This window comes from Dermacentor albipictus, chromosome 2 (genome assembly GCF_038994185.2).
Source record: "Dermacentor albipictus isolate Rhodes 1998 colony chromosome 2, USDA_Dalb.pri_finalv2, whole genome shotgun sequence".
Taxonomy (NCBI): domain Eukaryota; kingdom Metazoa; phylum Arthropoda; class Arachnida; order Ixodida; family Ixodidae; genus Dermacentor; species Dermacentor albipictus.
In genome coordinates this window covers 152,556,565-152,571,993 of record NC_091822.1, presented here as the reverse complement: position 1 = coordinate 152,571,993, position 15,429 = coordinate 152,556,565, and the positions used below count along the sequence as shown (strand labels likewise).

Here is a 15,429-nt window from a genome sequence, read left to right as displayed (position 1 = left end):
ATGTTTGCCTGTGCGTCCGTGACACCGCGCTTGTTCATTTAATTAGTAAGCGAATCTTTGCGAGTTCATGCGGCAGGTAAAAGTACTATCCTTACTTCGTATAACTGTCTACCAATTTGCTTTCCCCAACCGATGCTTCGCCTTTCGGGTGAAACTGCGACTTTTTTTGCAATACCTCTTTTTCGTTAATTTCGTGGTAATAGGTTTATTGTTAGAAAAGAAAGGGAAATTCAGATTCCAATGTTTTGTTTTTTTCAATTTCGCGACGAAATCCCAGCACCAGTGTACGTCGGGGTGATGTCGTGAATTTCAAATTTTATTTCAAATTTGTGCTGCCGGTGCCGAGCACAATGAATGTTCACAAGAGAGAGAGAGAGAGAGAGACTCTATATATAGAAACAGAGAATTTTGCCGGCGCGTATACAACTGCTGGTATGCTACTCTATATGTCAATGTTCACAAAACTTGCAAAGTTCAGCCTTTGGCTCTTTTAGTAGATGATGCTGCCCATTTTACTCGACAAAAGGAAGTTAACTAGATCCGAGCAGGTGCCTTTCAAAATTCATGATGTCATAGCATGCTGGTGCGGTAACTTCAAGATGGTGTCGCCACCCGTCCTCCGTTTTATAGCGAAGCTGTTAAGAGGAAGCTTTAGCTCAGGTGCTCCTATCTAAATACACGTAAAAGGAGAAGTCATTTTTCTCGGCAACCACTGCACCAAGTTTGGCGAGGTTTGCAGCATTTAAAAGAAAAACTTTAAGTCTAGTGACTGTTGGTTTCGAACTTTTGGTATAGGTCGTCAATTTTTTTTATTAAAAATTGGCAAAATTCGAAAATTTTCAGAAAACGGAACTATCAAGTTTACAACTCTGTAACTCAGCAATGAAGAACGATTTCACAATTCTGTGAATTGCATATAACAGTACATATAAAGCGGACAAAATTGATATGTTACACATGAATCTGAAAAAGAAAGTACTAATACGGAAATGCAGCTTTTGCAGAACCCTTGTACACAACATAACAAATTCACCCAAGGTATAAATTTACATATTGCATTTGTTCGATTTCAGTGATCTAATGGGTGCCGTTCACAGAACCACGATATCTGCTCTAGATGCAGAGCTATTAATTTGTTAACTTCGTGCTTCTATGTTTTTCAAACTTGCAAATTCTTGAATACCTTTCTAACGAAATTCAGTGCCTAAATCGAAATTCCGCTTCCAATATAGTCACTAGGACATAGCTTTCTCTCCTAAATGCACCAAATGTCATTACAATTGGTCTGTGGTTATATCAGAAAAACGTTTTTGCGTTTTGCATGTATTTGAATAGGCCGCGTTGGAGTTGGGCCCGAGCTAAAGCTTCGCCTTAAGGCATTGTCGTTGTATATCTTTACCATCTGTAGCTGCTTTGTGCTGCCTATTGGGCGAATCCACAGCAACAATGTGGGTAGTTGAATCTTTTTAAATGTGTGTATTGGGCTATTGCGTGTGCAGTTCTAATAAAATCAATCAATCAATCAATCAATCAATCAATCAATCAATCAATCAATCAATCAATCAATCAATCAATCAATCAATCAATCAATCAATCAATCAATCAATCAATCAATCAATCAATCAATCAATCAATCAATCAGTCAGTCAGTCAGTCAATCAATGCCAGGTGCTAGATATTCCTACGAGAGACGACTGCGGTGACGCACGCACTTGCGCCTTGGACACCAACACCTCTTTGTTTTCTCTCTCTCTCTCTCTTTCACAAGTACCCATGCGAACGCGTTTCGTAAGAGTCCGCCGTATAGCTGTCAGGCGACCGCGACTGCACAATTCTCCAGCGGCGCCCGCCATGCCGTCCCGATTGGACGGCGAGGTCGTTGGGGGAACTCGTTACGAAAGCAGTCGACGCGGGGCCGCGGATGTAGAACAGAACAGGGTCCACCACAGACGTGGTTGGTTAAGAGTTGACGTCTCTTTATTCGCGCGAAACCCTACACCGCACGAAACCACTCATCGGAAGGCTATATACTACACGCTGCCTTTCGACCTTTGCCAGCTCCACAGACCCGACTGAATGGCCCCGAATTTGCTCTTACGAAAGAAGAAGGACACAAAAACGTGTATATATCGCTCGACGTTTATTAGCTCTGTACGGGATGTGCCGCCGGCGATGTAGGGCAAGGTCGAACCAGTTTTTTGGAGAGCTGTGTCGGGGCGGTTACGTAAGCGGCGCGCAGACAGCAGTCATAGTATTCCACAGCTCCGGCCTCCACTTTGTTCGGCCTAAGTATTTTAGCTATAGGCGCGTGCCTCTGAAACTCGCGTTTACCGTGGAATGCTAGAGCCCTGTCCGATATTTTGCCAGCTTCGAACAAACAAGCGCGACGGGCGAGTGAGTCAGGCAATCCCGGGGTTTACCTGTCGCGTTCCCGGAATAAATTTCTGGGCACTCGAGAACGTCAAGAGGTATTATTGCCAGAGTTTTATAAGCTCGCCTTACGCGTCAACGCCCAAAATTTGCTTGCCGCCTTATAGTTATCTGCTATAAGCTCATCTATAGTCGCTCCTCCTTAGCCGCGGCCAGCAGCATAGAACTTTACGATGGTGAATTTTACCTGTGGTGCAGCTTGAGCGCAACCCTGAAGCTTACTGTGATGGTGATGTCATGATGTGATGATAATGATGATTATTGTGATGGTGGCGGCTACGCTGCTGATGATGATGACACCTTCACCTTCTCCGAAACGGGATGCTTTCACATGCAATATAATATCATCGCGTGGACTCTGGTACATAATTGCGGCGATCCCGGTGCAAATCGTCCTTTGATGCCGGTATTTTCGTGAAATAATAATCTGTACAAGGCAAACCTCTTTGACTTTGGACAGACTCGGTTTTGTTAGCAAGGTTTACATCTGGAAGCGTTTTTCTGTGCACCAACTCCGCATGTGCGCCCATGTGCGCAAAGGGATTTGGACGCACGCACGCACACACAGACCACAGCAACATCAACAACAGAACAGGCTTTGTTGCCTGCTTACGCGTCAAAGGAGGTGCACGCTTTACAGGAGAGAAGCAGGAGGCAGAGGATTTGGAGGCGGACGGCTGCGCTGAGGCCATGACGCCTGCAAACACACACACACACACACACACACACACACACACACACACACACACACACACACACACACACACGCACACACACACACACACACGCACACACGCACACACACGCACACACGCACACACGCACACACACGCACACACGCGCACACACGCACACGCACACGCACGCACACACACACACACACACACACACACACACACACACACACACACACACACACACACACACACACGTTGTGCCAGCGAAATTCCTAATCTCATACCATCTATTTCTGCCATGCTCGACTTGGCTTCCCAACACCGTGGCACCCAGCCTATGCTCCTTAGGTAGGCCAGCGCTGTCCTCTGTTGTAAGCATTACATGGCCTATCTAACTCCACTTCTCCGTCTCCATCTTTTAAACGCTACCTCGTAATCTTAACTAGAGCATCAGCTAGACCAGTTACATTCACATACATGCTTACCTCTTTCGGTCTCTTAACGTGACGCCTATTTTTTTGCTCCAAGCGCGGTACTATGCGAAAATTTTCGCATGCCACCGTCTTAGCAAAGAAGGTGGGGTTCGAACCCGCTACACCTCGTGCTCAGCACCAGAATCCCAAAGGTCGCGGTGTAGTCTTTCTTCAGAGCCGCTGGTGATGGAACTAAAATTAAGAAAACAAAGGTAAAAGACGCTGCGCATGTCAAACGAAAGCCGTGATTACATGACTGCGCGTGCCGCAAACCAGGAAGTGCCGTCGCCCACCGCTGATGCGCTCAAGCGAGGGCGGTATATATACATAGCACTCCGCTCCTCGTCTAGAACCACTCGTTGCGCCAGCAGCACACAGTCGTTGGCTCCCCGGTAAGGGATGGTAGGGCGGTTGCTTCAGAAATAGAAATCCACCCCCCCCCCCCCTTCGCCGCGGGGCGCCCCGAGGGTGCCCCGAGGGTGCCGGTTGCCGCACCATCGATAACCTCTCACTTCTCCTCTTCCTCGCGCCTTCCAACATCTTCTCGTCTCCCCAGTTCGAGATTGCACAACGGCGTCGACCGAGCTAGTGGTGGTGCAGATGGGATCTACGATTGCGAAAGAGAAGCGCATGGGGGATGGAGAAGAAGACGCTGGGGAAAAGGGTAGAATCGGGAACGGGCGCGGGAAAAGTTCTGAAGAACAACCACATGTGTGCGAAAGAGATATGGAGAAAGGAAAGAGAGATAGGGAGGTAGAGTGGGCAACGAGGAATTAGGGGTTTTACGACGGGCAAGGAGGCCATGTCGTGCATCCCCTCTGCTCCCTTCACAGCGGGTGGAGGCGTAAAGGCTAGGAGGAGAGAGGGCGGATTTGCGGAGGGAAAGAGGGATGGCGTCCGTTCTCGGCGCCACCTGTTGGCTCCTTGCGATGAACCCGAGGGATGCACTGCGGTTGCGCACCATTAGAAACACTCAGCCGGCGGACCGGCGCCGGGGCTCTGGTGAGCTGGCGGCGGCATTCTGCTGTAACCCGCTGACATCCGCTCCCCAAAATAGGATGGCGTGATATTAACGGAGAGTTCGGAAGAGTGGCAGAGAGGAGAAAAGAGGAAGTTCTCACTTTGGGAGCGATGAGTGGAACGACTAGAGAGGAAGAGGGAAGAACAGACTCTTTTTCTTTCGAAATGGATGGAGCTCACGGCGACCTAGAGAAAGAATACACCGCTGAAGGGGTAGCAAAAAGGCTAAAAATAGAAGAAGCCATTTAAGCGTGTTTTGACTGCTTCTCTGCTCAAGAACTGAGAGGTTCGTGTGGCCGATGTGAGTGCTTCGCGAGTGGCTTGCTGAGAGGGAAGCAGGGCGCGAAATAACCGGAAAGACTTAAGGGAAAATGGGGTGAGAGGAGCAGGAGGCTGAAAACTGGCCAGGAAGGAAGGCGGGTCCGGTGAGGTGAAAGGAACTGTGTGCACGGGTGAGGAGGGAGCCCTAGAGATAAGGGACAGGGACAATACCCCAGGTTTAGGTAATAAAAGGAGACTAAAAACGGGAACGTGGGCTCACTTGGGGACGATCTGACAGACGAGAAGGGGGCAGCATTGCAGATCATCAAAGGCCATGGCATATGGGTGCAGTATCAATCAATCAATCAATCAATCAATCAATCAATCAATCAATCAATCAATCAATCAATCAATCAATCAATCAATCAATCAATCAATCAATCAATCTCTTAAGGCGCCCAGAAACAAATAATAATAATAATAATAATAATAATAATAATAATAATAATAATAATAATAATAATAATAATAATAATAATAATGATAATAATGATAATAATAATAATAATAATAATAATAATAATAATAATAATAATAATAATAATAATAATAATAATAATAATAATAGCCGAGAGACATACCAAAGTCACAATCTCTCCTTGCAGGACGAAGGTATTTAGAGACTTCCAAATCGGGAGCGTCAAGGCAAAAGAAGGCATACGGAGAGACAGCGTGAAATGGAACGGCATTACAAATGTGGAGCAAGGGCGAGACACAGGGAGAGGAGGAAAGAGAAGAAGCGAGGAGAGGCCGCGTGAGCTCGCGCGCGGCGGGCGCAAGAGACAAACGCGAAGACAGAGACGAAACGACCGAGGAAGCTCGGAGGAGACGAAAGAGAGGAGAAAGACAGGAAGAAAAGAGAAACGAAAGTGAGGTGCCACGGTAAAGGGGCACGGCGGCGGCGGTGGAACTGGGGCCCCCCTCGAGCAGAGTCGGACTTCGATCGGCGGGGCGCGCGCGCAGGGAACGTCGAAGGGTGGCGGGTCCTTCGCGCCTTCGACGGCCGCGGCAGAGGAGGCGCCCGATTGTCAGCGGCACGGTCGGGCGTGAGTGTGCTGGAGGGAACCGACCTTCTCGGCCCCTTTCCCCTTCAGGGACACCACCTCTCCGTTCTTTCTCCGACCTCCCCCGTACCCGCGCTCGGCGACCGCGCCGCCACCTGAAGCGCAACGAGCCGATCGCCGAGCGCCACGTAACGTCTCGCACGTCCAGGCGGCGCTTGACGCTCGGCACGCGTAACTGGTGTCGCCGGTGTCCGTGACGGGCGGCGAAGACGACAACGATGACAGCGACGACGGCGACAACGGGAAAGATTTATTAATTCATGGGGCTTAACGACCCTCAGCGTTTAAAACTATGGCTGTGAGAAGACACCATGGCGAAGAGTTACTCTTTATATATATGTACAAATTGAAAGAAGGGTAGGCGCATGTAGAAAAAGCAAGCACAAACATTTAATTTTGATGTTTCAGCCGGGGTCCGGCCTTCATCAAAGTGTGCGCTTGCAAGCATCCAGAGCACAATGTATTCATTTTCTCTGTGAGGGGGAAGCATATTAAAAGATAAGAAACGTGAATTTTAGCTATACTTCCGACTTGTAGGTAAATTACGTGCAAAAAATTACGTGTAATCAGTTACGTTATTAACGAGACAAGCTGTAACCAAGCTGTAACAGGAGACGCAGCTTTGAGCCCTCGAATTTGGTGATAGCTAGAGCAGAACGCCTGCTGTCCGGCCACGCATCAGCGTCGAGAACGCGCATGTTCAGTGTGACACGTTTTCTCATGCATTAAACCTCTCCGCCAGATCTTTGCCGACGAACTTTCATGAGCCGGCGCTGCCATTACGCGATAGTGATGGCCACCTGGGAGGTCGATACCAGGCAATCGCCTTAGGTATGGTGTGGTACACCTTTATGAGGTCCTGCAGATCACGAGCCATCACGAAGCGAGCCGCTCCCACGTGGGAACCGGAAGGTCAAGCGTCTCGGCCGCATCGTGGGCCTGCTGGACAGCCCAGAGTTGGTCAGCCAGAAGAGAGGCTGCGGAGAACCACCTCCCATCTGGCCCAGCTGTTATCGATGATGGAGCATGACCAGGAACACCGCCAGAGCATGTGTTCTAACGTGGCTATTTCTCCACAATCGCGGCAAGAATCATCGGTGCAAGTATCTGGATAGATTGTACGTAAGAGCGACGAGGGGAGGGGGGGGGGATTTGGATACGTATTAGTGTGTAGTAGACGTTAGTGGATAAGTTAGTGCTTGAGCTCTATTGAGCCGCGGACGAGGGGGAGCGAGGTAGGTTCTACGGCTGAGATAGTAGTGTGTAGTGATCTCGTTGTAGGAAATCACCTGCTGATGATGTTTTTCTCCGCTTTTCATCGGCCCTATACCGAGAGCGCCTTCTCTCAGTGCCAGCAACGACGAAGCCCTGCGCTTCACCGAGGACCCTGACGCGAGCCTCGCAGCATCCAGTAACCGCAGTCTTTTGCGGGACGTGTTCGTACAACACCAGCCATTCCACCCGCGGTGGTTGCTTAGTGGCTTTGGTGCTAAGCTCGAGGGATCGAATCCCGGCCACGGCGGCTGCATTTCGATAGGGGCGAAATGCAAAGCGACCCTGTGCTTAGATTTAGGTGCACGTTAAAGAATAGCCCAGGTGGTCAAAATTAATCCGCGTCCCCCACTACGGCATGCCTCGTAATCAGATCGTAGTTTTGGCTCGTAAAATCCCTCAATTTAATTAATTAGCCACCCGTACCCCAAGGCGCGCATCGAGCTGGTGTCTTCACAAGTAAGCGAGGGAATGTTGCCGACGAACAGTTAAAAAAAAAGCAATTGTTAGCGAAGATAACTACGTTAAGGGCTGCAGAGGACGTACTGATAGAGCCAGGCTAGCGTGTTATATTGTATTTGTGAGACGTTAATGGAGGCTGGTAGGAAAGTAACGTAAATGCAGTCAATTACGTTGTGGTAATTGCACAGTTACTTTCGTGGGGCAGTAATTGGAGAATGTCAGTAACGGTGAACGTCTGCGCGACGGTGCTGATGCTTGCTGGTCAGCTGTAATACCGTGCATTGACCATTGCATTCGGATAATAATCTAAAAAATACACTGCTGCATTTGGCCAAGAAATTGCTATTACTAGAGGATAAATTGGAGGCTACATGGGTCACGCCCGATATCGGTGCAATGGAACGTCAGTATGACGCCGTGGATTTCAAGCTACTTTCGCGTAATACGAGAGGGGACCGAAACCACAACGTTCGCATTGCGCCTATGATTGTGTGTTTCTTCACCCCCCAACGATAAGTTCATTCATTCATAAGTTGTTTCATTTCTCTTTTCTTCATGATTTTTGCATTTCAGTTTCAACCACAGCTAATTGCGCCCTGTGCTTTCCTTGGCCTCATTGCTTATTTGCTTCATTATGGTCCCGATTAGACTACTTTCGAGCATTTGGGCCAATTCTTTCTTTCTTTTGTTGATATACAAGTTTCTCTGCGCTGGCTATCTTTAACGTTTCGTTTAGGATACGGGATACAATGATATAAACTTTTCTGTGTATAAACGATTATCCATTCCAGAGCGGACGCTGCTATCGGACGCCAAAATTAGCCGGTGCCGAAATGTCAACATGGCGCTGGCACACGACATTCGTTTCGGCCTCTTAACTGGCTGGCGCCATGTTTTCTCTCCTTTCACGTTCCTATATCCCACTTCTCCCACTTCAGGGTAGAAAACCTGACGTGCGTCTGGTTAACCTCCCTGCTCTTCCTCCTTGATGTTTCTCTCTCTCTCTCTCCTAGCTTGCGCAGCCTCTTTCCATGTTGAGAATGAGATGTACCGACAGCGTAGTTAACTATAATACAGCGTGAATTGATGTCTACGTCGCGGCTACCAATGATTACCCGAACGTCTCTGCCTTCCTGTGATCGCTTTTTTTTCGTGTTTCAAATTTCTAAACTTTAGACAAATACTTGTACAACGGCATATCGCGCTTGTGTTTGTTACTGTGCTGTTTACATTGGTGTGTGTCCGAACTACTCTGTACATATATTGTACTACTCTGAACTTTGTAAAGGAGAGCGCGAGGTCCTGTCAGGCTGTACGCGCCTTTAGCGTCGACCGCTTCACAGGCGCTGTCCAAGAAACAAATGAGAGAAAAAAAATTGTGTTGCCTTTGGTGCGCTATTTAGGCGTAGTGCATCCCAGTAACCGCGCACGCGCATTTGCACCCTTTCACCTAAACGGCTTCAGAAGAACTCCGTTATTGTTGGCACGCAGTTTACGTATTCATTATAGTACTTTTTGTTGGTGTACCAACAGTATTTTCGTAGCGAGTTGGTGATATTGCGAACCTGAGCGGTTTCCAAGTGAATACGAGTCAATGAGCCTGCATGAGATTATGAGCGAGCCCATCTGAGTATTATTTGCTGAGTCAAAGTTCGACGCGTGGTCCAACTTCGTGCACGTTCGGTCAGTTTCGAAGCCCGTGCTAACTTTTTTTCAGCTTGGAATCTAGACGTAAAATATCCCGCCTTTGCCCCCCCCCCTTTTTTTTATAAATTACATAATTCACAGCTCGGTAATTCCGTCATAGCTACTGGCCACCGATCATGATGTCGTGTAAGCCACAGCAAGGCTGTGTTTACCCTGGCCACGCTCTCATCTCCTCCCATCTCCGGTCCTTGTTCGTACAAACTGGGAAGGACTGGAATGTCGTCGCTCATGACATCGAGGTGCACTGCCAAGCCGCCATCTTCGATAGGTGCATTGAAGAATGTTTCCTGTCATAAATATCCCACTCCTCATGTAATACCCCTTAAATGGGACATTCGACCCAAGAAGTGCATTGAAGAATGTTTCCTGTCATAAATGTCCCACTCCTCATGTAATACCCCTTAAGTGGGACACTTGACCCAAGAAGTGCATTGAAGAATGTTTCCTGTCATAAATGCCCACTCCTCATGTAATGCCCCTTAAGTGGGACATTTGACCCAAGAAGTGCATTGAAGAATGTTTCCTGTCATAAATATCCCACTACTCATGTAATACCCCTTAAGTGGGACACTTGACCCAAGAAGTGCATTGAAGAATGTTTCCTGTCATAAACGTCCCACTCCTCTTGTAATACCCCTTAAGTGGGACATTTGACCCAAGAAGTGCATTGAAGAATGTTTCCTGTCATAAATGTCCCACTCCTCATGTAATACCACTTAAGTGGGACATTTGACCCAAGAAGTGCATTGAAGAATGTTTCCTGTCATAAATGTCCCACTCCTCATGTAATACCCCTTAAGTGGGACACTTGACCCAAGAAGTGCATTAAAGAATGTTTCCTGTCATAAATGCCCACTCCTCATGTAATACCCCTTAAGTGGGACATTTGACCCAAGAAGTGCATTGAAGAATGTTTCCTGTCATAAATATCCCACTCCTCATGTAATACCCCTTAAGTGGGACATTTGACCCAAGAAGTGCATTGAAGAATGTTTCCTGTCATAAATGTCCCACTCCTCATGTAATACACCTTAAGTGGGACATTTGACCCAAGAAGTGAATTGAAGAATGTTTCCTGTCATAAATATCCCACTCCTCATGTAATACCCTTTAAGTGGGACATTTGACCCAAGAAGTGCATTGAAGAATGTTTCCTGTCATAAATGTCCCACTCCTCATGTAATACACCTTAAGTGGGACACTTGACCCAAGAAGTGCATTGAAGAATGTTTCCTGTCATAAACGTCCCACTGCTCATGTAATACCCCTTAAGTGGGACATTTGACCCAAGAAGTGCATTGAAGAATGTTTCCTGTCATAAATATCCCACTCCTCATGTAATACCCCTTAAGTGGGACATTTGACCCAAGAAGTGCATTGAAGAATGTTTCCTGTCATAAATATCCCACTCCTCATGTAATACCCCTTAAGTGGGACATTTGACCCAAGAAGTGCATTGAAGAATGTTTCCTGTCATAAATGTCCCACTCCTCATGTAATACACCTTAAGTGGGACACTTGACCCAAGAAGTCCATTGAAGAATGTTTCCTGTCATAAATGTCCCACTCCTCATGTAATACCCCTTAAGTGGGACATTTGACCCAAGAAGTGCATTGAAGAATGTTTCCTGTCATAAATGTCCCACTCCTCATGTAATACACCTTAAGTGGGACACTTGACCCAAGAAGTGCATTGAAGAATGTTTCCTGTCATAAATGTCCCACTCCTCATGTAATACCCCTTAAGTGGGACATTTGACCCAAGAAGTGCATTGAAGAATGTTTCCTGTCATAAATGCCCACTCCTCATGTAATACCCCTTAAGTGGGACATTTGACCCAAGAAGTGCATTGAAGAATGTTTCCTGTCATAAATGCCCACTCCTCTTGTAATACCCCTTAAGTGCAACACTTGAGGTACAAAATAAATAAATAAATAAATAAATAAATAAATAAATAAATAAATAAATAAATAAATAAATAAATAAATAAATAAATAAAATTAACCGAAGTTTGTTACAGACGTGCTTACGCAGTACGTATAGACTTACACCCTCTCTCCGGGACACGACACAATTGTTAAAGGGTCCCGTGAGTTCTAGTGAGTTCTGTTAAAAGGTCACATTCACGAATGAATTCGAATCGGAGCGACACAGGCTGGGTCTCATTACAACGAGTCCGAATCCGAGTGATCCCGGCTGGGTGACCTTTATGACTCTGAGTGCATGAGTTCCGTAAGCCGAATATCTCCTTCGTTAGTCCGACAGCCTGCCGCGATAGCTTAGTGGCGATGGCGGCGGCAGCTCTGCTAAGCTCGAGGTAGCGGCAGGTTGGATGTCGGCCGCAGTCTCGTGGCATTTCGATGGGGACGAGAGTGCAAATACTCTCGTAGAGTTAGGTTACGTTAAAGAACCTATAATAGTTAAAGTACTATTTCTTTTTATTCGGACAGAGCTCTAAGCTCATTTTTATCGAAATAGGGCAGCCCAAATTTCGGTACACTTTCCGGAACGATGCACCTCCCCGCTTCCTCATGCCCCTGATAATTCAAGCGTGTGCCAGCGATGACGTAATTTCCGTTGAAGACCCTTGCGGCAAGAAGGCGAGCGGGAGACGTAGTTGCCAGACTCTTCTACGAAAAGAAAAAAAGGAGAAAAGGTACAGCGCGTTTTTATTGGTATAGATGCGCACGTGTTGGACGCCTCTTTCCAAGTGTAAGGAGAAGGAGTTTCAACCGATGAACAGAATGCGAATCTAGACTTCCGCGTGTGGCGTACCTTCTTCATTTTCCCTATTTTCCCGCCGCTTCTTTATTTCCCTCACCCATTACACTTTCCCAAATCCCTTTCATCACAATCTGTCCCCATTTTTCTTCCGTCACACTCTGTGTTGTGCCTTCGCCCTTGATAGGTCGATGCGAAGCTCTGAAGTGTGAGGCGTGCGCCGCATAACCGGCTCCTCCAAGAGGACTTATCGCCATTGAAAAGAGTTTTATGAAAGGGAACAGAAGAGATACGAGAGGAAAAGCGGGAGATAATGCAAGAAATAGCACCGCTGCTGGAATAGCAAAATTTTCTTTCTTTCTTTCTTTCTTTCTTTCTTTCTTTCTTTCTTTCTTTCTTTCTTTCTTTCTTTCTTTCTTTCTTTCTTTCTTTCTTTCTTTCTTTCTTTCTTTCTTTCTTTCTTTCTTTCTTTCTTTCTTATTCGTCTTTTCTTTGTACTCGCAGCTGCTGTTCCGGCATAAATGGATTGGGCATATATACGCCACCGTTACCCTACTGCCACTTTTATCTTTTCTTTTTTTTTCTCTTGTAATTTTTCTTTCTTTTTTGATGGAACATGGCTAGCGAGCGAGAGAGTAAAACGCTCTTTGCGTAAAAGCCCAGCTGCGAAAGAACGCGAAAGCGTGCGCGCTTTCAAGTTCGGTAAAAAGAAACTTTGATTTTGGTTTCATTTCCAGACGCGGTTACGGCCGGCAGACTCTGAAATAGAGCAAAGAAAAAAAAGAGAAGAAAAAGAAAGCCGCAGATTCCAACACAATGTTGGAATCTTGATGATGCGAAGCTTCTTTGATTTAGCGAGGTAGCAACTGGTAGCGGATGATACAAGCACAGCCTCACCGCCTGCAGTTGTTAGCTCTATAGGTGTCACAGGGAGGGCGAAAGTGACTGACGCATGATGCTTGTGCGAGGGACCTCCGTGTCTACTTTAACACTTATTTCTCGCTCTCTCTTGTCGAGGGAAGCCTTTTGATGAGAAGTGTACGCAAAGCGAAGTACGACAGATATTTTGAATATATTTAGGGCTTCTGTATCACTTTTGTTACTGTGGAACAAGCCAATTCGATGTATTCGCCAAGAACAGGCGAGTAGTCCAAGGTGTACGAACTCAGCTGCACTTACCCAGTGACCCAATTCATCTTATTGGACATATACCCAACGTCCCCGAAGTTACCTACACAGCAAGACAACAGCCAAAAGCAAGTTGTATATTAAGGAAGACACCCAGCGGCCACGGTTGCCCAAAATTTTGTAGTAGCGAAAATAAAACATCGCTTTAAAAGGCGCCTTCTGAACCGGCCTCCCCAGTAGTTCATGCTTTCGCGTACCTGCAACGTATTTCAAAACATCTCAAATACGAAAAAAAAACGAAAAAAACCCACATTGGCTTTACCTGGAGACGTTAAGCCGTGAAACAAGAAATCAGCTTGCTTTGTGTCCTTACGAAACGTTGAAAGCCTCAGAAAATATTATTATGCGGTATTATGCGATAAGAAAACCATCCCAATTGAGAAAAAAAAAATTCATGAGCCATTGCACTATGTGAAGGTGCATGACCAACGAAGCTGATCCGATCGGCGTTGAGCTTCGGAAGACAAACCGGCACTTGTGGGTACACGTAACCATTCGTCGTCGAGTAAGGTGGAACGGCACCCTTTAGCCGACCCTCTCCACACGCACCACACACACGAAAGTCCCGCACACACTCGCAGGGGGCGCACCGCGTTGACAACGCACGCTGCCGCTTCTCGTCGTCCCTCACGACAGCGATCGTAGTGAGGTCGTTTAGAACCATAGTCCGTCACAGACCTTGCAGGTAGAGCCGAAATGACGACCAGGGAAGTCTCTTAGGAACCTGGCGTACGCACCCTTGAGCTCGTCCGCGTTGACCCCTTCGGCGCTTGGCGCCATTCTCTGACTCTCGGTATGCTTCGTCGGTTCTCGCTAGTAGCTCTCGCGAGCACGCTCGTCCGCCTCCGCACGCCGTCGACGATCGCACTAGCGTCGCTGCTCCTTCCGTCGCTCTTCATAACGCGCACTGTTCTTCTGCAGTCCTGACGACACGCGCCCTATCCATTGCACCGGCGGAACGAAACGGAGATCAATTACGTCATTCACCTATAGAGCCGTGACGTCAGCCACACCGAAAGATCCTTTGCTAATGATTTTAACTTTTTTGCACAACGGAGCCAGCTGTGGAAGAAGACGACGACGAACACGCAAGCCATTGCTGACGATGATCATTTCAGATCGCAGACTGCACAAAACCCCGGATGTGAGACATATACAGCTTCGCTGTAAAAGGAAATGGAAGCGGCAATGGTTCTTAACGCGTGTGATCTCAGGACCGTAGAAGACTGTGTGGAAGTGGACTCACACTGGCCGCGAATGAGTCCTTTTAAAGCTAAAGCTTTACTAACCTCGTCGAGCCCAGTTTCACCGTCGCCGCTAATTTGACCTTCATTTGACCGCAGCTGCGCTGTAGCCTTGACAACGCATCACGTGATTCGCCGCGCCGAGCTCCGCTGCCACCGCCGTCGGCTTGTCGCATGCGCTCTCCGGAGCTGGGTCGCCACTTGACCACGTAACTCGCCGCGCGCCTGGTTAAGAGGTTCGCCTGGTCAGTGCGAGCTTGGTCATGGATGAGAGCGAGGCCGGGCCGTCTTTGAATGTTGCACGGGAGCTGGAGGCTTTGAGCCGTCGTCGCCATGCGGCCTCTGAGCACCCCGCGGATACCGCCCGGCGAGCTACTTTACTGGAGAAAGTCCGGAATGCAACAGGAGTCGCACGGTCGAGATCAATGTAGCGACCGCGCTTGCGCCCAGTCCGTTTGTGCTTCGACGCTGCGCATGTCCGCGGCGTCCCTTTGGATGTCTAGCGCTTGCGCTTTCCCTGTTCCATGGCGCGACGCCTGTTGTGTCACGATGCGTGTCTACCCAAGCCTAATCACAGTCATGTGTAGCCACCAACCTAGGCACAGCCGTCATACCTGGCTTAACGATGATTGTATACCTAAGTGTAATAATTACAGCAAAATAAAAGTTTAACCAAGTGAAACCAAGACATAACCCGGCTAAACAAGGCTTTCGCTTTGCATATTCAAGGTTAGCTGAGCTAAGCCGCAGCCAATTTTTTCCTTTTTTTGAGAATTTGGGGCACGGAATTCATGCCCAGATTCATTGCAGTGAGGAAAGGTCTGCTGGCAGTGAGGAAAGGTTTTGTTG

At 47.6% G+C, this 15,429-nt stretch overlaps 1 protein-coding gene across 1 annotated transcript in view; it reads right to left on the bottom strand.

The window, feature by feature from the left end:
- LOC135899886 (ras-related protein Rap-1b-like) overlaps positions 1–15,429 on the bottom strand; it is a 111,186-nt gene that overhangs the window by 13,637 nt on the left and 82,120 nt on the right. The window lies entirely within an intron of this gene.